The following is a 21676-nucleotide window of genomic DNA, read 5'->3' on the forward strand; positions in this document are numbered from 1 at the left end:
GAGGAATTCCTTGTTATTTGAGTGGGAGGAGGGGCTGGGTGGGGAGAAGTGATGGAGGGGGTCTGGGGGGATAGTGCTGGCTCTGATCTGCCTCTGGTGCAGGCTGTCCGGCTTCCTCCAGACCTTCCCCATATCTCAGTCCCTTATGAGATGAGAATAAACTGTAAGGTTTTTGGCCAAAAAGGGCATTCCGTGCAGATGTTGGAAGTTTCTCCTTTTAAGCATCTATCTTCAACCCTGCATCCTGGTGAGACGCTTTCCGGGAGCTCCATTCAGCACTGTACAAGTTAGATAGTAGAGGGGGAAATGGCTTAGGAGATGGAGTGCTAAAAACTTCCCGTGACGGCTTTTTGGATGTGCTCTGTATGATTAAAAACATTATTCGATGCTGTCGCGGAAGTGCCCGGAGGCCACGGCTGGGATCTGTCATGCCGAGTGTGGCACCTACGCAGAACAAGAAGCAGAGTGCGAGCAGAGCAAAGTGCAAACGGGGTGAAGGAGAGCTACGGGGCGAGGAGGAAAGGGTGGGGAGGAGAAGGCAAAGTTGCAGGAGAAAGCTGTGTGTTGCTCAGGCCACCCAGCACCATCTTCCAGCAGGCTCCAGGTCTTCCCCTTTTCTCCTGGCTTTGATGCAGCTGTAGGAAGGGCACGTCCTCGAGGCTGGTCCCGACTTGGTTCTGTCTGGTGGCCGTATTTCCAGTCCCAAATGTTCCCGAAACCCAACAAACATTTCAGTCTTGGGGAACGGCAAAATAAGGCACTGCTGGCAGCGCTCCGCTGTTTTAAGTGGAAGTCATGGTTTGTAGGTGTAAATAAATGGCTTGGGGAAGCTTTCAGACCACTTATGTATACAGAGGTCAAGTGAAGCTGTGAACACAAACTAAGAAGCAAAGGGGATCTGTCCATTAAAATCTGTTTGTCTACAAGCAGCCTGTGTTCCTGCAGAAAGGATTCTTTGAGCCCCCCCCCCCCATCAAACCACGTCGTGCCTCCCTTTGCTGCTTTCAGCTGCTGCAGTTTGCCTGCAGCTAAGCAAAGGATGCTGCAGGCGGCCGAAACCGCCAGCCTGGGGGGCTCTGCCAAAGGGCGAGCAGACCCCAGAGAAGGGATCGAGCTCCTTGGTGGCAGAGCAGTGCCCGTGGCTGGGTTTTCCCGGTGTGAGTGGGACTGATGCCAGCCTGGACAAGGGCAGCGTTGTGCTGGCTCTGCCCGGTGGCGCACCAGGAAGACGCGGCGGTTTGGCGTGTGCCAGCTCCCCCTGGCAGGGCTGGAGGGAGCTGTAGGGGATTTCTGGGCAGTCCTCAGCTTGAGACAGCCGAGCAAAGAGAGAGCAGCCAGGTGTGGGGCTCCTTTGGGACCCCCTGTGTCAGAGCAGCCAGGTGTGGGGCTCCTTTGGGACCCCCTGTGTCAGAGCAGCCAGGTGTGGGGCTCCTTTGGGACCCCCTGTGTCAGAGCAGCCAGGTGTGGGGCTCCTTTGGGACCCCCTGTGTCAGAACAAGTATTTTGGGGGGTGAATTGGGATGGGGGACTTCTGGAAAGCCATGGCTTGCAGAGCAGCTAGAAATGAGCTTTTACACTGGGACTGGGATGAATCCAATGGCTTGTCCGTCCTGTAGAAAGCCATTGCCGCAGCTGCTGTGATGCTTGTCGGTGGAGCTGGCCTAATTCAGCTGCTGAAGGTATGTGCAGACTGCATCCCTTGCTGCAACAACATAGCTTCTTTCATGGTGGGCCTCCGTGTGGCTGTTTCACCCTCTTGTGGCAGGGGTACAGCACCCGGGGGAGCTTGGAGGTGTGCCCCTATAGGGCTGGGGGCCCTGCAGAACCCCCAAGAGCTCCCCATGGCACTCACCAGCACTCAGCCCGAGCGCTTGAGCTAGCGCCGTGGCCAGAGCTTTGGCTTCAGCTTATTTCCAATAAAATAATGGACTGGAAATAAAAAAAAAAAAAAAAGATTTTGCTAACTGCTGAGGCAACTCCCTCTGGGAGATGAGAATCCTGCTGTGCCTGACATCAGCAGCAGTAACAGCCCCGTCCTGCGATAGCTGCTGCCGAGGCACGCGCCAGCCTGGGGCCTGGCTCGCGGTCCTGCGGCCGAGGGGGTAAACGCACGCGAAGGGTGACCAGAGCGAGGGCTGGGATTCAGGAAAGCGGGCCAGTGCGTGTTCGTCTGACTCTGGAACACTTCTGTATACAAACCATTTTGTTGTTTTCATTCCCCCACTGCAGAGCTGGCGCTAGGAGCACCAAACAGACAGGCCGTGCCGGGACTGCCTCTGACAGCCGCGCTCGCGGCGGGGCTCAGAGTCGCAGGGGTCGCTGCAACCTGAGCGCCTCCTGGTTAGCTCCCAGCGGGGATTTGTTTTTAAGGATATTTGACGGTTCTGAAAAAAATTTGGTTATTTTTTTTTTGGCATGGAAGAAACATGCCAGGAATTGAGGAGAAGTTGCCTGTGGTACCAGGGCGGGCACCGAAACGGCACACGGGCAGAAGCTTGGTGCACAAGTGGCAGCTGGTGCTTGAGATGTCGGTGTCCCTGGTGGGTTGCTCTTCCCCAAGCTAAGCAGGGGGTGCGAATTAGCTCGCAGCACCTCTGGCGAGGATTCAGCTGCTCTAGCCGAGTCAGCAGTGCAGCTGGTGAGGGGCGTTTGTGGATCTGCTGAAGGGACTCAGCTGGGGAGGTGGCGGGAGGTGACCCCACCATCCACCGTGGCAGCAGAGCGAGGCTCTGGTATGCTGGGTGAGCCCAGGCTCCCCCGAGAAAGCTGCTGGAGCTCTTCTCGTGTCAGCAAAATGCTTTGGCCTGGCCCTGAGGCTATTTTCCAGCTCCTTCCCCGAGCAGGCAGCGTGGACCAGTGGCTGCCCCAGCGTAAGTGCTTGGATTCACTTGGCTGCCCCAGGGGGTTTTGAGCAACATCTGCTTGTGAAATGGGATTTGCAGGAGGAGTTCTCTGGACAGAGCTCTCCGTGGCGCCCTGTGGGGGAGGCTGGTGCTTTCCTGGAGGTCTCTGAGCTCCCCCAGCTCTGCCTGGCTGCGGCAGAGCCCTTCTCCAGTGCCAGATCCGCCACGAGCTTGGGGGGGGGCCCTCCAGTGGCTGATGGGGAAAGCCGACAAAAGCACCAAGCCTCGGAGCTGTTGGCGATCCAAACCAGCCTTTGGGCTGCTGAGGGGCAAGCTGCCTCGTTGCTTTGGCTTTAGCTGCCTCTGCCTATTGTGCCCAGGAAAGCTGTCCTTAAGAGCTGCTGTGGGTTTGCTGGGGCAGCTTGTTCTCGGTGGGACTTTTTTTGGAAGAAATTTGCCTGTTCTTTCTCTCTGGTGAACCAGCACCTTACTGCATCCTCCAGGGGAGTCCTCTCAAAGGTCAAGAGGCATTTCTCCCGGTTGCCTTCTCCAGGCCACCTGGGAGACTTTGATGTCTCCTAGGAATTTGGTCCGTACCTCTGGTGCAGCAGCTCCAGCGAATCCCTCCTTACTCACGCTTCTCTCCGTGGCCAACAAGAGCTAAATAAATGTTTTTCCACGCAGTCCTGCGAGGGCAGATGACTTGATGAGAGGACAGCAGGCTCGGCTGCAGGCCAGCCTGGGCTTTGTCAGTAGTGGGACTGTGGCTTACCCAAAAAGCTGTCCCAGGGCTCGGGGCTGCCTTGGAGAAAACAAATCACACCTGCTCTTGCTTCCTCTGCAGGACAGCGTAGTTAGTTTGCCTAAAATGTCACCAGCTTCTGGCACACCTTAGTGGTTCCTCCTCTGCACGAAGCAGCAGACCACCCGTCTGCGTTTCCTCCTTCCCGAAGCTCGGGGCTTTGGGCAGGAGGTGGGCTTTCATCGCAGCCTGGCTGTCCTCGCTCCCCCGGCGTGGAAAGGCCACGGGCAGAAAACCGATGTGAAGTGGAGCTTGGTGCTCCTCGTCTCGTCGGGTTTGAACAAACGGTTAAATAAGGAAAGACTGAGGGAATATAAGCTCGCTTTCTCTGTTACTATTTTTATTTCTCTTTTACTGTGTGGTCTGCTCATTTTGAAATTACAGTGTTTTCTTTCCCTCTTACCCTGATTTAGGGGAAAGGTTTGAGCTCCCCCCTATCCCCCACCCTCCCCTTGCTCCTTTAGATTGGCTCAGATCATCAATGGGAAAAATGAGGAGGTTTCTTAGGAATACTGTGTTCCCTCCTCATTTCCTGCCAGTTGGCATCCTTGCAACATCTCCGCTGCTGCATACTTTGGGGATGCAGTGAGATTTCTCCTGTTCTTTGAGGTTTGCTGCTATTTGCTTAAATTTCAGTGAGCTGCTCTGGACAAACACACGCGGATTTAATTGTGAGAAGCTAATGCTGAGATGAACTGTCTCTGGTTCTGTTTTCTTGGTCTCCTCTGTGTTTGCTTGGGAAGGCACGGGCTCTGCTTTGGGTTTGCAGCGATCCTTTCAGATAAGGTTAGGCGTGTTTTGTCTCTGAATCGCAGCAAACAAAACCTTTTGCATTTTTGGTTGTGTTCTGCAAGCTTTCCGAGCCTGACGGAGTGCTCCAGTGTGGCAGCTTGATCTTTTTTTTTTCCCCTCTTAATTTCCTAATCCAGCTGTTTTCAGCTGGTTTGCTCCTGCTAGCTGGGCTCCCAGATGCTCTCGGCAGCGTCTGGGTCGGTGTGGCTGGCTTTGGCTGCGTGGTCCTTGTTTGGAGCACCCCAAGGAAAAGGCTCCTGGTGGCAAACACTCAAGTGTCCTTTTCCTCCTTAGTCCAGGTGGCTCTAGAATGGCCGTGGTGCAAATATCACATCTGCCAAAATGCCTCCTGTCCTTCGGGGTGGTCTTACAGCTCGTGAGGTCCCTCGTCCCGGCAGCCAGGAGTGGCTAAGGAAGGTGCCAGTGCTGGTGGCCCTTTCCCGGGGGTGCGCGATGGCTCTCCGGCTCGTTTCTCGTAACCCCCCGAAGGGCAGCCTCCTTGGGCTGTATTGATGTGGGTTGGGTTTGGAGAGGCCATTAGCTCTGTATACCATTACCAGTTCCCAGAGCCTGGAAGGAAACCAAGTTCTTTCGATGGTGAGTCACCTCGCTAGGAGCGCAGCCTCGAGCCCGGCGCTCGTGCCCTGCATTAGGGCAAATCACTAACGAATTTAATAGCCCATCACTTGGTTCCTCAAGTAAATCTGAAGATGCTTCTGGTACTGATGCAGCAAAGGCTACATGGAAAAAAAAAATGCTGGCAACAAGTGCTGCACAATAGATGTCTTCAAAGACTTCAGCATCCTATTGCAGCCTCTCAAAGCATTGAGACCAGCCGTAATCAGCAAAGGGTGGAGGGAAGGAAGAAACACGTTTCCTTAAGGAAGTTAATTGTCAGATCCGGAGCACGTTTGAGCATGGATCCAGCTCTGGAAGAACAAATTCCATGGGTTGGCCTGTCAGGAAGTCTTAAGGATTAATTGGGATTTAGACTTTGGCGTAGAGCTCTTTTTTGGCTTAGGTTTCTTCTCAGGAAAATATTGATTTGGTAATTCATCACTGCTTCGTGGGGGTTGTGAGGACTAACGAAGTGATACTTGAATGCAAAAAGACTGTAATAAAGCTTTGCATTTGAATAGGAAATTAGCTTATTTCTTTTCTCTAACCTTCCCATGATATATAGTTCTGTGATATACAGCTGCCCTGGGTTCTCCTGTAATTAGCGATACGCACGCAGTGTGTCTCATTGATGGAAAGCAGGAGGTGCAGTGACATCATTGCCCTGCCTTCCCTTGCGGAAATTTAATCTGACTTAACAGAAGTAATCTTTTCCTTTTTTTTATTAATTTATTTATCTTGTTTGCACAAAGTCCTTACCCCTCTTTTTCAGCATGGACAAGATTTGAATGCAGATTGGAAAGTGATAAAAGCATTAGGTCACTGTCACTTACTCTTCATCTTTCTTTCCTCTCAGTTGGGCTGCATCCTTTCCTGATTGCATCCTTTTTTCTCTGTCCTGTTTCTAACCAGATATTTATCGCTTCTAATAAAGTTGAATGCATCCACTAAGCATAAAAATAAGCCTTGTAAAGAAGATTCTAGGTGAAGCCTTGGTTCCTGCGAGCCAGCCCCTCTGAGATGTTGGCTCATAAATGGATGATGACTGTAAATAGCTGGAAAAAAAAACTAAAATGGTTTTTCTTGAAAAGTTTCTGCATCTCATAAAAAAAGCCCTGTATGGGGTGAGTAACTGTACTTGAGGAAACTTACATGGAATGGTGTCTATCAAAAATGTTACTAAAAGGAGAGGCAATTTTAAATTTTGATATTGTCAGAAATTTAAATACTAAATGTTGACTGGACGGTAAGCTAGCATTATGCAAAGAAAAGTGCATAATTTGTAGCTGCTTTGAAATTTCCGTGTTTTTATCAATACTGATGTTTAAAAAGAAAAAAAAGCTGTTCAATGGGAATCTTCTGTTTAAAAGCTTTTGGTTTGCTTGTACTAAGGGTGTCCCCAAACCCTCCCAATAACTTGCTATTTGATTCTGTTACGTGGTTGAGGAAAACTTCCTCCTCCTCCTGTCTTCTTTAGTCCTTCATTTCTTCAGTTTTCTTTTCCTCCTGTCCATGACCTTGCTGCAATCACCTACATTTTATTTTAAAGTCCTTTCTTCTCCCATCACCGATGAGCTAGTAATTCAGGTCTGAAGTTGAGCTGAGTACATTTGGAAGCAGGCTCGTGTTTTGTCTTACTTAGCAAGTTCCCCAACCAGACTGGATTTGATCGTGGATAGGGGGATCCAGTTTCTTTGCATATAGCATCTTGACAATTTGCCAGCAGAAGGACCTCACAGCTTGGGTCGACGATATTTATAGGCTAAAAGGTATACAAGAATAACTTTCTCTTGCACGCTATCCTGAAATCTCTTTTCTGCTATGAAGTCAACTGCCTGAACAACAGCAAGGCTATAAAATGTCTGCTACTATAACCCCGTGATAGACCTCCATGGCTTGTAAGAGGACCTTTTCACACAATAATTCAAACTTAGCAGACTTGTGGTCACAGTGGTTTTTGCCCGTAGGACACATGAACCGTTGTTTGAAGGTAAAAAAGGTACTCGTGGTAAATTGTGCTGCACTTTCCTGCGTCTCCGATTAATTCTTTGCACAGGCAGGGCTCTGTCTTTTCTCATGACTTCTTGTAAAGCATTCTGCAGCTGAACCTTCTGTGGTTACAACCATGTGTGCAAGCGCTAACGGCTCGAATTCCGAGTGTGCTAGACCCGTCCTTCAGAAAACGCTACTGAGCAGATCCACCAAGCCTCGTGGACACCAGCGTAGGTGTAAGGACAGCAGCTCATAGGGTAAGAGCTGGTGCTCGTGAGGCAGATATCTGGAGCTTTGCTGCTGTTTGCATGTCCTCATAAAGTTTAAATTTAGAAGGCTGCACGAGTGCTGTGTTATATTGACATTTATACTGCACTGCATGTGGGAGCACCCCATCCCTGAAGTGCTTTCAGACTGTAGCTTGGCTTCGTGTGCTGTGGATGTGTGTGTGCGTGCACATGAAAACAGACCGGGAACAGAGTGCCAGGGGCTGGTTTTTTATTTTATTCTTTCAGATGCTGCAGCAAGAGGCTGGGGATGGCTTGGGCTGGAGCTGGCGTCGATGTTATGAGCATCCTGAGCCTGGGGAACGCCTGTGTCCCAAATCCGTGTGCTGCGGGGAGCCTCTTTGCGTTTCTAGACTGGATAAAGCTCCTCAGAAAACCTCTTTCTTAGAGTATTTTCTAATTTCCTGGATTCCCAGAGAGGGGTAGAAGTTTACAAGCTCAAAAGTAAATGGGTTTTCTAACCTCAAAAAAATGTCTGTCTTCAGTCGAAATGCTGGCGATAAAAGATTTTCAGGGCGTGGGTCATTTTTCTGAACTGTCTGCTCATCCTAACAAGCTGTGTCCAAAGAAAAATGTGTAGTTTTGAGCTATAAAAACATGCATCTTGTGAAGAACCAAGCAGGGAGACATGTTGCTGCTCTTTTCTTCCAGCTAACATGTTTGTGCTGGGTTCCCAAGTACTTCTGAGGAATAACAGCCCAGCAGATGTTGCGAATGGCTCAGCACTTGAACAAATGAACCTTTGATCTACGCCTTGTTCATAAAACTGCGCCCGGTCAATGGCATGTCAGGAACCAACCCAATCCCAAAAGCATGCTGCTCAGGGGTGACCGAAGTGTGTGGTTCTGCTGGCTGGGATGCATCTGTTTGCAGCAGCTTTCAGCTTTTGCTTTTCCCCTCCTGCAAGGGCCAGCGTCTTTGCATTTCTGTAGATCTTAGCTGGCAATGGTGCAGGAGAAGAAGGGTGAGTTCAGGAGCCCTTGAGCAGAGCTGACAATTCAGGACAACAGGAGAAAAAAAAAGATGTTTATAGTGTTCTGGGAGCTTCTTGCGATGAGGGTCCGGCTACTGCCTGCACCTTTTCTGCCTAAGCCTTGGTGGGGACTTGGAGGCAGCGATGCTCAGCAGGCGGTGCTGGCTGGGACAGGCACTTGGATGAGCCCCACACGAGCACTCTGCCTTTTGAACCCTCTGCCTCTTCACTTCTGCTGCATTATTGGCTTTAGCGAGCAGCTGCCTCTGCCTAAATATAGCTTGAAATCTCTGTGCTCCTTCCTGTTGTGGACAGGCTCCTCGCAAATGGATTTTAGGGGTAGGTTGTTCGGTGTAGAAAGGGAAGAACTAGGAAGAAAAATTATTCTCTCCTTCATGCTCAGGTTTGGTTTAATCATATTGTAAGTGAAGCTTGTTCCGCAAACTTTCTTTTTATATCTGTAGTGGGCCACTGCAAGTAAAACACAAGTTTTTGAACACAACGTTGTAAGCACTATTAGAAGTCCTGCATAACAAAAACCAAACAATACAGGGACAGTCGGTCAGTGTGTAGCATAAATTGTCCTCATGCATCACTCCTAGGGATGCTTTCAGATTTGCTTTGGATGAGAATTTTTTCACTGGCATTAGTTAAAAATGTTTCCACAGGTACCAGTCACAGGTACTACTTTGTATGTGTCTTTTTTTTAAAGGCTAACTCAGTATTTTTTGAAAATGCTGTAATTCTTTGAGTGGAAAATGAATGGTACGTAGGTGGGAGAATAGAAAAGTGACTAGGTGTTCATCTTATTCATATTTACTTAGCTTGAAACTGAGGATAAAGTGTAGGTTTATAAGTTTTCCCTAGTGGACATCAGCTGTCAGTGCACAGTCTGGCGATAACGCTAGGGGAGCCTCACGAGGGCTGAGTCCCTTGCAGGATTTCAGCTATCTTCCTTCAAGTGAGAAGGAAAAATCCCTTTAGTCAAGCTTTCAGACTTTAACTCACAAAGGGGCAGCTAAGTTTTTGACTTGGGGATCACATGTGTTTGGGAGTGGCTTCCAGTTTTCTGCTCTTATTAATAATAATTAGAAATTAATTCTCCTCATTTGAACTGGTAGAGGAAAAGGCAGAATTAAGGTGGTGATGCAGCTAAGATCACTTTCGCTTTTCTCTGAGCATCCAAATCTTCTGCACTCTTGTGAAAATGAGGTATTTCCTGGTGTCTTCTGGGCTGCCATCAGATGTTAACAGCTGAGCAATGCTGGATGACTTGCATGTTAATGAATCAGAAGAAAACACAGGATTCCTCCTCTTAAGTCCATGCGCTCTCCTTAGCTTCACGCCTGTGCACAGAAGCGTGGAATGGGAAATTGCCTCAGAAGGGAAAATTGTCTTCTGATTAGAGACAGGAGGTGGAAACTGGAGCTACGGGCTCGGTTTTCAGCCTGCCACTGGTGTGCCGTGTGGCCCTGGGCACGTCATTCCCCCTTCCTGCGCCGCTTTTCATCCTACAGAAATGCAGCTGATGGCTCTTGGCTTTGGGGCACGGACCTCGTTCCCATCGTTACCCTCTTGCAAGTCCCCAATAACAAATACCGGTGCGTGCAAAAATAAAAAAGGGAGAGGAGAAGTGTGCCTTCTTTTAACCAGCTCTGATTTAAGTCTTTCATCAGAACATCCTCTTCAGCAGCTGAGCCCTCTCCTGAGAGCACTTTCCGCACCCCCTCTCCTTCCTGCAAGGCGAACGCTCTCCTTGCAGATGGCAGTTGTTTGCTTTGTGGTTACTGATGTATGGAGCAATTTAGGGAGGAGGGAAAATAAAACCTCCTCAACCTTTCCTTTTTTAGGTTTAGTGGGAGTAATCACTGCATCCATTCATCTTGTGTGTTTACCGAAGCCGTCGCAGTGCTCGCAGGGCTGCGGTGAGATGTGAGCTCCCATCAGGTCGAATCTCTCTGGTTTTGGTGGAGCTCAGAGGCTGGCGTGGAGCATGGGCATGATCAGGAGGCTGTTTGTAAATGCAAGCTGTAAGCCTGGGTAGGAGGGACAGGCGGCCGGAGCTGTTGGTAGAAGTGGGAGAGCCCTCTGTGAGCATCCAGCTGTGGGGAAGGGGTTGGGGCACGTGGAGAGGAATTGGGAAATGAATGGTGAGTTGTGGAGGTGGGGCTGGGGTTGACCTCAAAAGGAGCCTGAGGTTCCCTTCACCATCGTGCCCTCTTACTGTCTTCCTTGGTCTGGGAGGAATTGCTCTCCCTGCGTGGTTCCCCATGGTTAGCAATGGTGTCCCTTCTCCTGGTGGTACTGGGCCTGCTGCCTCCGAGGATAATGCTCTTGGTTGGGCTTTTTGGGTAGAGAAAGGGGCAGGATAAACCCAGGGGGTGGTGAGCACCGTGGGCTTCCAAACCCTCCAACCAAGGCACCTCTTCTGTGACAAGAGGATGGAGCATTACATTAAAGCTCCTGGTGGTGTCTCACTGACCCATATCGGACGTGGCGTTGGGGTGATGCAGCCACGTGGCTGGCCTGGTCACGCTGTCAAAGGACAGCACTGGGCACCCCAGGGGCTTTGTGCTAGGGGCTCAGAGGGGCACTACGACACGGTAGGCTCTGGATAGGCTCCTCTAAGATAGAAAGACGCTTACGTGCCAGGGACTGTTTGTGGGATGACACGGGCGCTGACTGTGCCGTAGCTCCTCTAGAGATGCTGAAGCCCAGGATGGGCTGAGCTGCAACGGGCTCGGTTAGAGGAAAAGTGGGGGAGTGGAGAGGCTGTCAGCACCGCTGGGCTCTCCGAGGACCATGCAGCGATGATGTGTCTTCCCGCGGCCGTAGCTGGAGGTCCCCGCTCCTGCCAGTGACCGTGGACGCTTTGCGGCAGGGCTGAGTGGGCAGGATGGGAGCGATCCCAGGGGCTGCAGCAGCCTTCCGGATCGCCCACCGCTTGCGTCAGCTGGCTGCGCAGCCCTCGTCTGGCAAATAAAGCGGGGATCCGGCGACGGGGATGCTGTAATAAAGAGCAAACGTGGCCTAGGAGCTGCCTCAGGATCTAGAGCTGGAAGCCAAGCTGCGGTGCTGCGGCGTTCCCGGAGAGGAATCTGGGACGGAGAACCAGGAGGATCCCATGGGATCCCGTCGCCCGGAGGCGAAAGCAAGGAAGAACGGAGCTGCGAGAAATAAGAGGGCACTGACCTTCAAGGTGAGGGTCTTCCGTGGCTTTGCTGTGGACCACCAAGCCCTGCCACCCACTCGGCAGCTGGAAACCTCCGTGCTCGGGAGCACCGGGAGGTCGGAGCGAGCCCTGCGTGCTCAGGGCTGCACACCCCAGGGTCTGCCTTGTCCATGTCCCCCGTCCCACCTACTTCTCCCAAATATTTGGGGGGGGAGAGCTCAACGGGGCTTGGCCCTCTTCCTATCAGCCCGCGGGATCTGCGAGCTTGTTCCTGGAGGGAGCGGGCGGTGAGGGGGAGTTGGGATGGCTTTGGCAGTTTTCTGGCGGGGATTTTTTTTGTGTGTGTGTGTGTGTTTTGGGGTTTTGTTTGTTTGTTTGGTCTTAATGGGTTTTCTCTGTTTCCAGCTGGAGCCTTGCCCAGCGGTTGTGGGGGTGTTTGTGTTTGGGGGAGCTGTGGAATCAAAGGATCTTTGTGCTCTTCACCCTTGCTGTGAAATGCAAACGTGTGCATGCTTTGCAAGTCTAGCTGAAGGGTTTTTTGTTGTTTTTTTAAAAAAAGCCCCCAATTCATGTTGTTTTTCTTTAGAAATACACACCTATTTGCCATACTGAAGTATATGCTGATTTTAGCTATATATATACACACACAAACAGATATATAGCTATTGTTCAATCTGAGAGAAGAAAAGAAGAAAAAGGCAGTCGTCTGGAAGTGCTTTAAAACAGATCAAGACACTAAATTATGCATGGCTTTTCCTCTCAGAATTCATTACAGCACTTTTCTCCTTAATCCTCTTCCTGTGTCCGACAGCGTAAAATAAGGATCCAGCTCCGCGCTGCCTCTCACAAACCGAGCAGTAATTCTCAGACGGGGTTTTGAGGATGGAATTTGGGGTTTTCTGGATGTGCGTCCATTTATTTGCATATACAAGTTGAAGTTGCGTTAGGGTCTTAATTGTTCTCACTGCATGCCTTTGTGCAAAATACCTGTGAGCAAAAGAGCAGGCAGAGTTTGAGGATGGTTCTGCTTTTGAAATTTGGATGCTTTGCAGTGATGGCTTCCAACCTGAAGCAGGGATTTGAGTGCTTTAAAAAAAAAATAATAAAAAAAAGGAGCAAAACCAGCCCCTCCAAGCTAAAACAATAAAACAACAACAAAAAAACACCTAAGACCTGATCAGTACACAGCTTTACTCCAGAATGCCTACTTTGTCAGAGGGGTTTTATGCACTGAATGAAGCAACTCAAAAGCCTTGAGTTCTTTTCAAATCTTTACACTTTTCGTGTTCCTTATATTGTTTGATTTCACGTGGATGCATGCCTCGTGTTGTCTGTAACAGAAGCAAACACGTTTGTGATTATCAGTATTGTGATGATGGACTTGAAGGTTCGTTATAGCCTGCAGGAGACAAGAGCTGGATTTTTGTCCTCCAATATGTTGTTAAACCTGTTGTGGCTTTAAAACATCACAGTAGGTCAAGTTTGATAAAGATTGCAGATCAGGTGAAACGTTTTAGCCCCGTTCAGCTGATTTTGTAGCCCATGGGGTTGCAGCCATGCATGGTTGTAGAACTGGGCAGGAACCGGGATCCATCAAGCGGTCAGCGTGCAAGACTTTGCCTCTGTGCGAGTCTCTGGGCCTCCCTGGGCTCTGCTACTGCCTCCAGACTGGAGACTGCCGCGGTCTTTTGCTCATAGGCCCTGGCTGAAACTGGGAAATTGGGAGACAACCGAGATAACAAAATCCTGGTAGGGAACGGACTGATGAGGAGCGAGCAACGGGAGCTCAGCCGCGCTTCCAAGAAACAGGACGTGCCCTGGTTTTGGGGGTGTTTGTGGGGTGCTGAGGAGCATTCGGATGCAGCAACGATGCAACTCGCCTCAATTCCTTAGAGAGACATCCTCATTTTCCCAATTTCACAAGCCACGTTTCCTAGCTTCCTGAGACAAGAAAGGCTGGGTCGTGCCGGTTTGAAGTGACAAATGCCATACGCATTGCTAAAGGATGCTGCGTCTGAGAGGCACTGACTCTGGGTGACGAGGCTTTAAAACAAGCTGTTGTTTTCCCACGGTGATTTTTTTGTCTCGCTGTTGCTAGTAGCTCAGAAGTTAGCTGGATTAGCTGTGAGTCAGATAAAATCTGGATGGGCTGAAGGCTGAGGGATTCTCTCTCTTTGGGAAAAAATCTGGCTCAGATTAAGTTGCTATTTACATTTCTAATGCAAAGGTACTTGCGGTCCAACTAAAACTGTGAAAACTTTTCACATTCTTGACATCCCAGGGAAAGCAATTTAAGAAAATAGCGATGTTTTTAATGGTCTTTTTCTTAAAAGGCAATTCTTCGACCATAAAAAAAAAAAAAAAATCTGCAAAAACCTGTCAGCGTTTGCTCGAAACATCCTGTGCTGTTCCTGGTCTCGGATTCTGCTGGGAAGCAGTTAAGTGAGACCTGCTGACCTCCTGATGGTGATTTACTGCCCACCTGGATGGAGAGGAAATGGCAAGGGTCTTTGGAGAGATGATTGCAGCCTGTGGGATGAGCAGTTTAGAGGGAGGATCCCCACAAGCACCCATGGCTGGAAGTGGGCTGGAGCTGAATTTATCTTCTTTTAACTTTGCTTATTAACGAGAACACCCCACCCCTCTCCCCTAGGACATGTTGTTCTACGAAAGGATGAGAAAAGCATCGACTTTTTGCTGCATCTAGTGCTTAAATGCCTGTTCTGCGTGTGGAGGAGCAGAGCCGAGAGGTCTTCTCTGCCTTGGAAAGGGAACTGGGAACTCTCTGCTCGGGGTGATGCTGCCTTGTACTGGCCACTCCTGAAGCAATTTGTCACTGCATACCGCAGAGCATCCCAGGGACCGCACGTGTTTGCTTTGAGATCCATTTGCTATCTTCATTGTACCTATATGTTATAGCAGACAGTTTTATCTTTGTTGAATCACAGAGCACTAGTGCAATAAGCACAACAAATAATTTGTGCATGCAGAAAGTCCCGAGGGTCCTACTAAAGCCCTTAATCAGCGTCTGGGTCTTGTTCTACTGCTATGCTAATACGACTTGCTGTTTTGAATAGTTTCTGTTTTCCCTGGATATATCTTCCCTGAAAGGATGGAGGCTGCGTGCTTTAACTCGAGCATTTCTGACTTACAGTGAGACAGAGCTGGGTTTTGGGGGCTAGGGAGCAACTGCTTCTGCTGTTCCAAAAAGGTTCTCAGCAATCTGAAAGGGATTTTTCTCAGTAAATGTTTATTTCTTCAAGGGTGAAACTAGGTGACCTATATTCCATCTAAGGGATGCATGGCAGATAGGGATTCTGCAGAGGAAGGAATTTCACCACTGATGAATAATAATCAAATCAAAGAGGGAAACCGCATATAACTCTTGATCCCTTTCGGACTCTAACTGTTCCCAGAAGTGAGCGTGACTAATAGGTTTTTCTCCAGGGCAAGCTGAGTATTTTGCTGCAATAAAAATAAAACCCAGAAGCCCGGACTGATATGTGTGACATGAGTCATCTCCAGACTTCTGTAACTCTGTCGTGCTCTGGGGGATCAGGCAGCAGATCCCCGCTGAGCGGTGCTGCGAGGGGCACAGGAGGGCACAGGAAGCCCCACTGTGAGATAAATAACAACTGCGGGGTGCCTAAACCCTGCTCGAATCTGCTTTGACTCACCGGTTGGTTTATCGGGGTGTATTAGCAAGATAGAAGCACGGGGGACTGGTTTCTTGATGATTTGAAGGGTTGGTTTTTATGGCTGGGATTGCTGCCTTGCATGGCCCTAAGCAATGTGTGGCCTCCCACCCTTCTGGGAGCTGCTGGTGGAGGTCACTGGAATGGCTGGGGGGAATTGGGACAGCAAAAATGGGGTGGTTTTGCAGGGAATTGTAATAATGGACCAGTGAAAATTGAACTCTACTGGGCAATAACAGGAAAGCTGAGCAATGGGACAGGGCAGCGATGCGCGCGCCTTCTCAGTGCGATGCTCTCCGTGAGCAGCAGTGGCACCCAGCAAGACAAACGAGGGAAAGATCTGAGAGTTTGGGTCTTTTCTCAGCCATGCCCAGGCTGTGCACTGGCTTTTTGCAACCGGCTTTTAAAGGATTTAACCCAAACAGAACAAATAGAGGTCTAAGTTGAGCTGACCGATCCCAAGTTGGCGCTCTGGAGGAGCGCAGGTCGTTTCACACTTTCGGGTGGGAACCATGCGAAAAAGAAGGGGAAAGGTCGCGTGATTTCCACCAAAAACCAGGCAGGAGCTGATGTGTTGGACGGCGCTGTGCTTGAGTCATTGAGTTTGGTTCCAAGAGAAATGAGCTGGAATCGCAATCGGCGCAAACCACAACCGAGCGAAGGTACTGTGCCAACGCCAAAAACGGGGGAAGGAGCCAGGCTCTGCACGGGGTGGGCTGAATTTAGGCTGAGAGGTAACGCACGGGAGGCCTCTGCTCGCCTCCCTAAGGGCGCTTGGGACGGTGACCTTGAGGGCACTGATTTATAGTGACACAATTAAAATGCACTTAGTGAATAGGATTATCCATCTTATTCCTTTAAGCAAAAGCAGAATAAGGTCTTTCCAATAACTGCCTGTGAAATGTGTCTCGGCATAGATAAAAATGAAGTCAAAAAAAATTTCCAGTAATTTTCAGTTGTATAATACTGAACGTATTGATTACTTCTTGCCAAAAACCCTGATAAGACCTCTATATGTTTTTCTTTTAATTAAAACTATGATTTTTATGTACAAACATAATATTTGTGCCATATTGTTCTTTATGAAATATTACATCACTTTAAAATTTGTTCCTGGTTCAGGCACTGAATTCCCAGCGGGAGGCAAGCAGATCTTTTAAAGAGCATTCTCCAGTCGTTCTCTGAAATATGTCTTCAGATATCGAGGCCCAATGCCTGATCATAAATATTTCTGGGGTTTTAAGACGCTGTGAGGATCCTGGATTCCTCTGCTGGTTTAGTTGCTTGTGTTTATAATTGCAAGAGAAACATAAACTTAATCTCTGCTGCACGTACGTAAATGGAGGAGCTCTATACCTTCAATAATGGTTTTCTTTGCATAAAAAGTAGCAGGATTATTTACAGGCAGTTACTGAATCTCTCGTCCTTTAAAGCAGCACTGCTCTTGATTTTTGTGTAATTGATGCCTGTGGCACCAAGCCCACCCTGTTCCTGGAAAATCACCTTGGCGTGGTCAGAAGTGGCTGGTTTGGACGGTGATCGTTGCCCAGCCTGAGCGCTGCTGCAGGTGAGGGCTTTCTGGAAGCCCAGCAGCGAGGAGGGGAGGGGGATGTAACCTGTGCTCTGCTTCCTGCCGTGCCATGGGGATGAGTTTGTGCCTTCCCCATGGTTTTGGTTTCTCCTGCGTGTTCTCCATGCCCGTTACAGGACAAACGTTAGGAAATGTTTCTCCAGGGCATGGCAGCCACGAGCTGCTGCTGCTTTCTTAATGCAGCTGAGCCTTGCTCAGCTCCTCGTGTTTGCAGCCTTACGGTGCGCTTGCTGAAGTCTCCAGCGAAGCTGGGGCTCTGTCCTGGTCCTCCAGGGCTCTCACCTGTGTCCGTGCTCTGCTTCTGGCATCCTTGTCCCTTGTCGTAACCTATATTGTGGTCCTTTCTCTCGTTACTTCTCCAACCTCTCTCAGACCTACTTCCCTTCCTCCTTTAGAAACTTTATTTATTTCCCTCTGACCTTTTATTTTAATTCTTTTACCCCCTTTGTTGCTGCCTTTCAAGCTTGGGGAAAATTTCTGCTAATGTTTTCAAATCCGTTTCGTCTTCCCTCTCGCTTGCCAGGCTGCAGCCAGGTTTCAGGCCCTGCTGAGCAAACTGCCCCGTTTCGGAGCATCCTCGAGTCCCCGTCCCCTGCGCCCTGTGCCATCGCTTCACCCAGTTAGCAAACGTCCTGGGTCCGGGGCCACCTCTCTGGGCTGTGCTTGGAAAGCACCTCGCACAACACCCCCTGCCCCAAGAGCTTTCTGGTTCCCCCGATACACCGATGGCTGCACAACCCTCGCGTGGAAGGTGTAGGTGTGACTGACAGCAGCGGGCACAGGTCCAGGGAGGTTTCCAGGGTGTAGCTCGGGAAATGCTTGGCTCGATTGCTCCAGGTGAAAGACGTGTTAGAAACCTGAGACTGCAGCACTGCAAACATGCCTCGGGTTCCCTTTCTTTGACCTTTCAGCGTTGCTCCGCTGAGCAAACCAGGCAAAGCGTTGCTTCTGTGCTCTGCTGTGTCTGGCCCAAACCTAAAATAAATCATATATATAACGTGTGTGTTTATATAATGATTAAACTGAAGAGTGTCCAGAATAGATGGTGGTTGATAAAGTGTTGCCAGCGTGATGCCTTTATGATAATCATCTCGTGCTCATCAAAGAGTCCTCAGGCAGACACGTGTGTGCTGTTGAAAGAGAATTATGCAAGCTTGTTACTCAGCTGCTTGTCTGCAGGTGTAACCTGGCTGCTTCACTGCAACTCCTGTTCTGCAAACTGAAACGTTTGGCAAGATTAGTGGGAAAAATCCCTTCGTTGCAAACTTAATGGCTTCAAAACTGCTAAGATTGCTTATTAGGAAGCATTAAAAAGCATTGACGGACAAGTCTTCAGAGATTGCTTGCCTTGGATAAGAATCTGCTACTTGGATTATAGAGAGCTTACACAAATGTCAACCTATTGTGCTCGCAAGCCTGGGATGCGATTTATGGATCAGCCAAAGTTGTCAGCTCCGGATCCAAAACTGAATGTGCCCATATGACAAAAAGTTGTCGGCCTTCCAAATCGTAGTTTGTTCTGTGTCCCGTCTCGAGCACATCTGAAACGTGTTTTTCCACTCGCTGGTTGTCGAGGAGTCCAAACTTGCTTTATGAGAATATTTGTGTTCCAAAACTGGGCTTGATGTGGGCACGCACCGTTTGCAGATTGACAGAGGTTAACCCTAGTACCTGTATGGAACTGGCTCCGGTCTCCCGGGTCCTTGTCCAGATCTCTAGCTACGTGGCTGATTTCCTCCTGAAGTTAAATCTCTGTTGTGCTTTGGCTTGGACGTGCTGATGTCTGCAGCAGCAGACTTAGATGTTAAAGTATTTCCAGTTTTGGAGGTGTTGGTAGGTGGAGTTTCTTTTCCTGTAAGAGGAGAGATGGACAAAAGTGAAGCTGAACTTCAGTTGTTTGGTTTGGATTTCGTATCCAGTTTAAGGATATTTGGATCCGATCCTTTGGTCTAGACCCATCTCCCTTGGAAATGTTAATGAATTTTGGTGATAGCCTAGACGCATGCAGCGTTTGGGAGAGGGGCCAGGCAAACCTCTGCAGCGCTGCTGCAAGGCGAGCTTTGGGAATCTGTCTCTGCAAACCTCCTTAGAAAGACCCAAACCTCTCTAATTTCAACAACTCCCGTTGTCAGCGTCAGGCAATGGGTTTCCAATGAGACTGGTGAACGTCGGAGTCAGAAATCGAGACAACTTGGCTGCTGCTTGGTGCTGTTTTATGTCAAGCAGACTAATGTAGGGTTCCTTGAATATAGTCTCTCTCCATCTCGCACTGCCTGAAAAGCCACATTAACACGTTCAGAAGAAACAACTTCTGAAAAGCCCGATGTTCTGTGGCTGCATTGACACTGTAGAGAGCTGGGTCTGCGCCAGGAGCTTATGCAAACAACCAGAACCTCAATTCTAACAGGCAGGAAGATGACAAAGATTTAAGTGTTTTTTTTTCTTTTTTTAAAATTTTTTTCAGTGGCAGAATTCCCGACAACAGCGCTCCTCGTGGTGGCTCGTTCTGAGAACCGGAGCGCTGCCAGACTTGCCAGTTCAGGTCACATCCATAGGGCTGGGAGGCTTTAAAATCCTTTAAGTGCTGTTGACTAGGGAAGGTGGTTTATTTTTTTTTCTTTTCCTTTTTTTTTTTTTTTTCCCCCTCCCCTTCTGTTTAGCATGACAGCTCGGGTTCAGTTCTGTTCGTTGGATGCATGTTTGTCCCTGGATAGAACCAGTTCCCAGGAATGTCTTTAGGATTTTTATGAAGTCGGTTTGAAATGCCCCATATGGGATGTGGATTCTGGCTATCACTGGTCTGGTAATTCTTGGGCAACCAAGCCTCTCTCTAACTATTCAGTTGGGTTTCCTATGATGTTATCTATCATATATAAATAAACACGCATAAAATTAAGAGATGTAGCTGAAAGGGGACATGGGGCATGCCTGCCTCGTGTGGACACAAGCTGAGGTTCCGGGGGCATGCAGCGGGGGGTGTGGGGGCTGTTGAGCTGCATGCGGAGATGCTGGGCTGGGTGTCGAAAGCCCAGGCAGATGTCGTCGTCTTGGCTCCAGAAGTAGCTCGGATCTCTTTTCCCATCAGGATGCTGCTGGACGTGGACATACCCCACTGCTCTTTGAAGTATTGCTAAGCAAGGCTCATCAGCAGGCCTGGAAAGCAACTGGGAGCTTGGGCGCGTGGTGGGGCTCTTCTCCTGGGAAGGAAGGAGAGGGAGCACGCTGCTTTCCCAAATGGCAGCAAAGTTCAGAGGCTTCCTCTCAGCCATGTGTTATCGGAATATAATGTTCCGACCGACAGCTCAGCGAATGCATCAGACCTGGGCAAGCCTCGTGTGATGGCTTGTGTTTTTCCCCCCGATGAGTCAGGCCGTGGAGAACAAATAGTTTTTGCACTGCCCCAGCGCTGCGGCTCTTCGGCCGCTCGTGTGCTCCTGGAGGGAGGCTCCGGGTCAGCTGCGATTTTTGCTTGGTTTCTCACTGATTTTTGAAATTGTTTCTCATTTTTGTGGTGGTTTTGAGGCTTGGGTGGGGAGGTATTAAAGCATGAAGCATTGCAACTGGCTTGAAGTCCTTTTTTTAACACATGCCGTACCCCCCACGCCAAGGCTTTGGAGGCTCTGGGGATGGTGCTGTGAGCGCTCAGCATCTCCCCTGGGCCTGCAGGCATCTCGGAGCTGTTCTTGGCCGTGTCTGCCAAGGATGGCTGATGGGACAGGGAGAGGCTGCGAGGAGCTGTGCAGAGCTTTCCCACCTGCAACCATTAAAGCATGAAGGTTTTAAGCCAACTATAAACTGCCTGATCCCATAGCCACTTGCACAATGAAGGAAACCTTTGACTTTAAAGGTTGGGTTTTTAAAGGTTTATAGGTACCTCGCTGCACCCGAGGAAGGTAGGGCCATTTCAGAGGGTTTCTCAGCCTTGGGAAGAAGGTCAGGGAAGTGACTGGTAAATGATTTGCCCTTCACTGACAGCAGCTCTGCTGTTTTGTGTTTTTTTTTGTTGTGGTGGTGCTGGTAGCTAGGATGGGGAAGCAGTGAATGGCCATCTGTCCTTATCACTTTAATATGGCTTCTATTAAATAATTATAATAAAAAAAAAAGACAAGAACAAACAGGCTTTTTCTTTTTTTAATGTAACTTAATCTTTCCATGGAATTTTCTGGTGAAATGTGGTTCAAAATGCCAAAACAACTTTATTTTCTGGCTGCATAGATTTGACAACTTGCAGATAAACAGGACTCAGCTGGCTGGCAGAGGTCCTCTGGTCTCTGCACGAATGTCCAAAGCAGAGCTTGAAGCCCCAAGACATCTCCCATATCTGGACACTTCTCTTGACTTGTCTCCTTTTTGTTGACCTTGTGTTTACCTGGGTTGTGACCAGATAATTCGGGTGAGCCTTTGGTACCTTGCAGTCAGCTCTCTGTCTTCTGTGGGTCTGCTGAGCTCTGAGCAAATCAAATTTCCAGACTGTGCCTCAGATTCTCTGTTGGTAAGATGTGGTCAAAGGTATGAATTTGGGATCCGCTGGTTAAATAGCAGGTGGGGCTGTAAAGCTGCTGGCTAGGAGGCTCTCCTGCTGCCCCTGTTTTCTTTTAGTAGAGGTTTAGCATGAGGTTTATCTGCTCCAGACCTGCATAGAGCTGTCTTCAGGGTCAAGCACAACTGCCCTCTTCAGTTTGCTCTCCAGCTATGCCTTACCACCACAGTTACAGCACCTCTGCCCTTCTCTGACTTGCCAGCAGCTGTACCTAAGCACGCTCTTAATATTTAAAGGTCCCCAAGGTAGAGATTTTTGTGGTTCAGGTAGCGTGCTTTACATGCTGTAAAACATTGCACGCATTTATTTTATGGTATGGAAATAGTAATATAAACAGCATTGCTTCACCTCTCTCTGCCACGTGAATGCCC

The 21676-nt window shown here is 49.2% G+C and overlaps 1 protein-coding gene across 3 annotated transcripts in view; it reads left to right on the top strand.

The window, feature by feature from the left end:
- The window catches only part of ZNF469 (zinc finger protein 469), a 230424-nt gene that overhangs the window by 67382 nt on the left and 141366 nt on the right, over positions 1 to 21676 (top strand). Inside the window, exon 1 of one of the 3 annotated variants that reach the window (XM_083851750.1) lies at positions 10362 to 11506. The exons of the other annotated variants lie outside the window; for them this stretch is intronic. The gene's annotated coding sequence lies outside the window, so the exon portion shown is untranslated. Of the gene's footprint in view, positions 1 to 10361; positions 11507 to 21676 lie in introns of those variants that run through there. 3 annotated transcript variants of the gene reach the window in all.

This window comes from Anser anser, assembly GCF_964211835.1.
Source record: "Anser anser genome assembly, chromosome: 11".
NCBI classification, from domain to species: Eukaryota; Metazoa; Chordata; class Aves; order Anseriformes; family Anatidae; genus Anser; species Anser anser.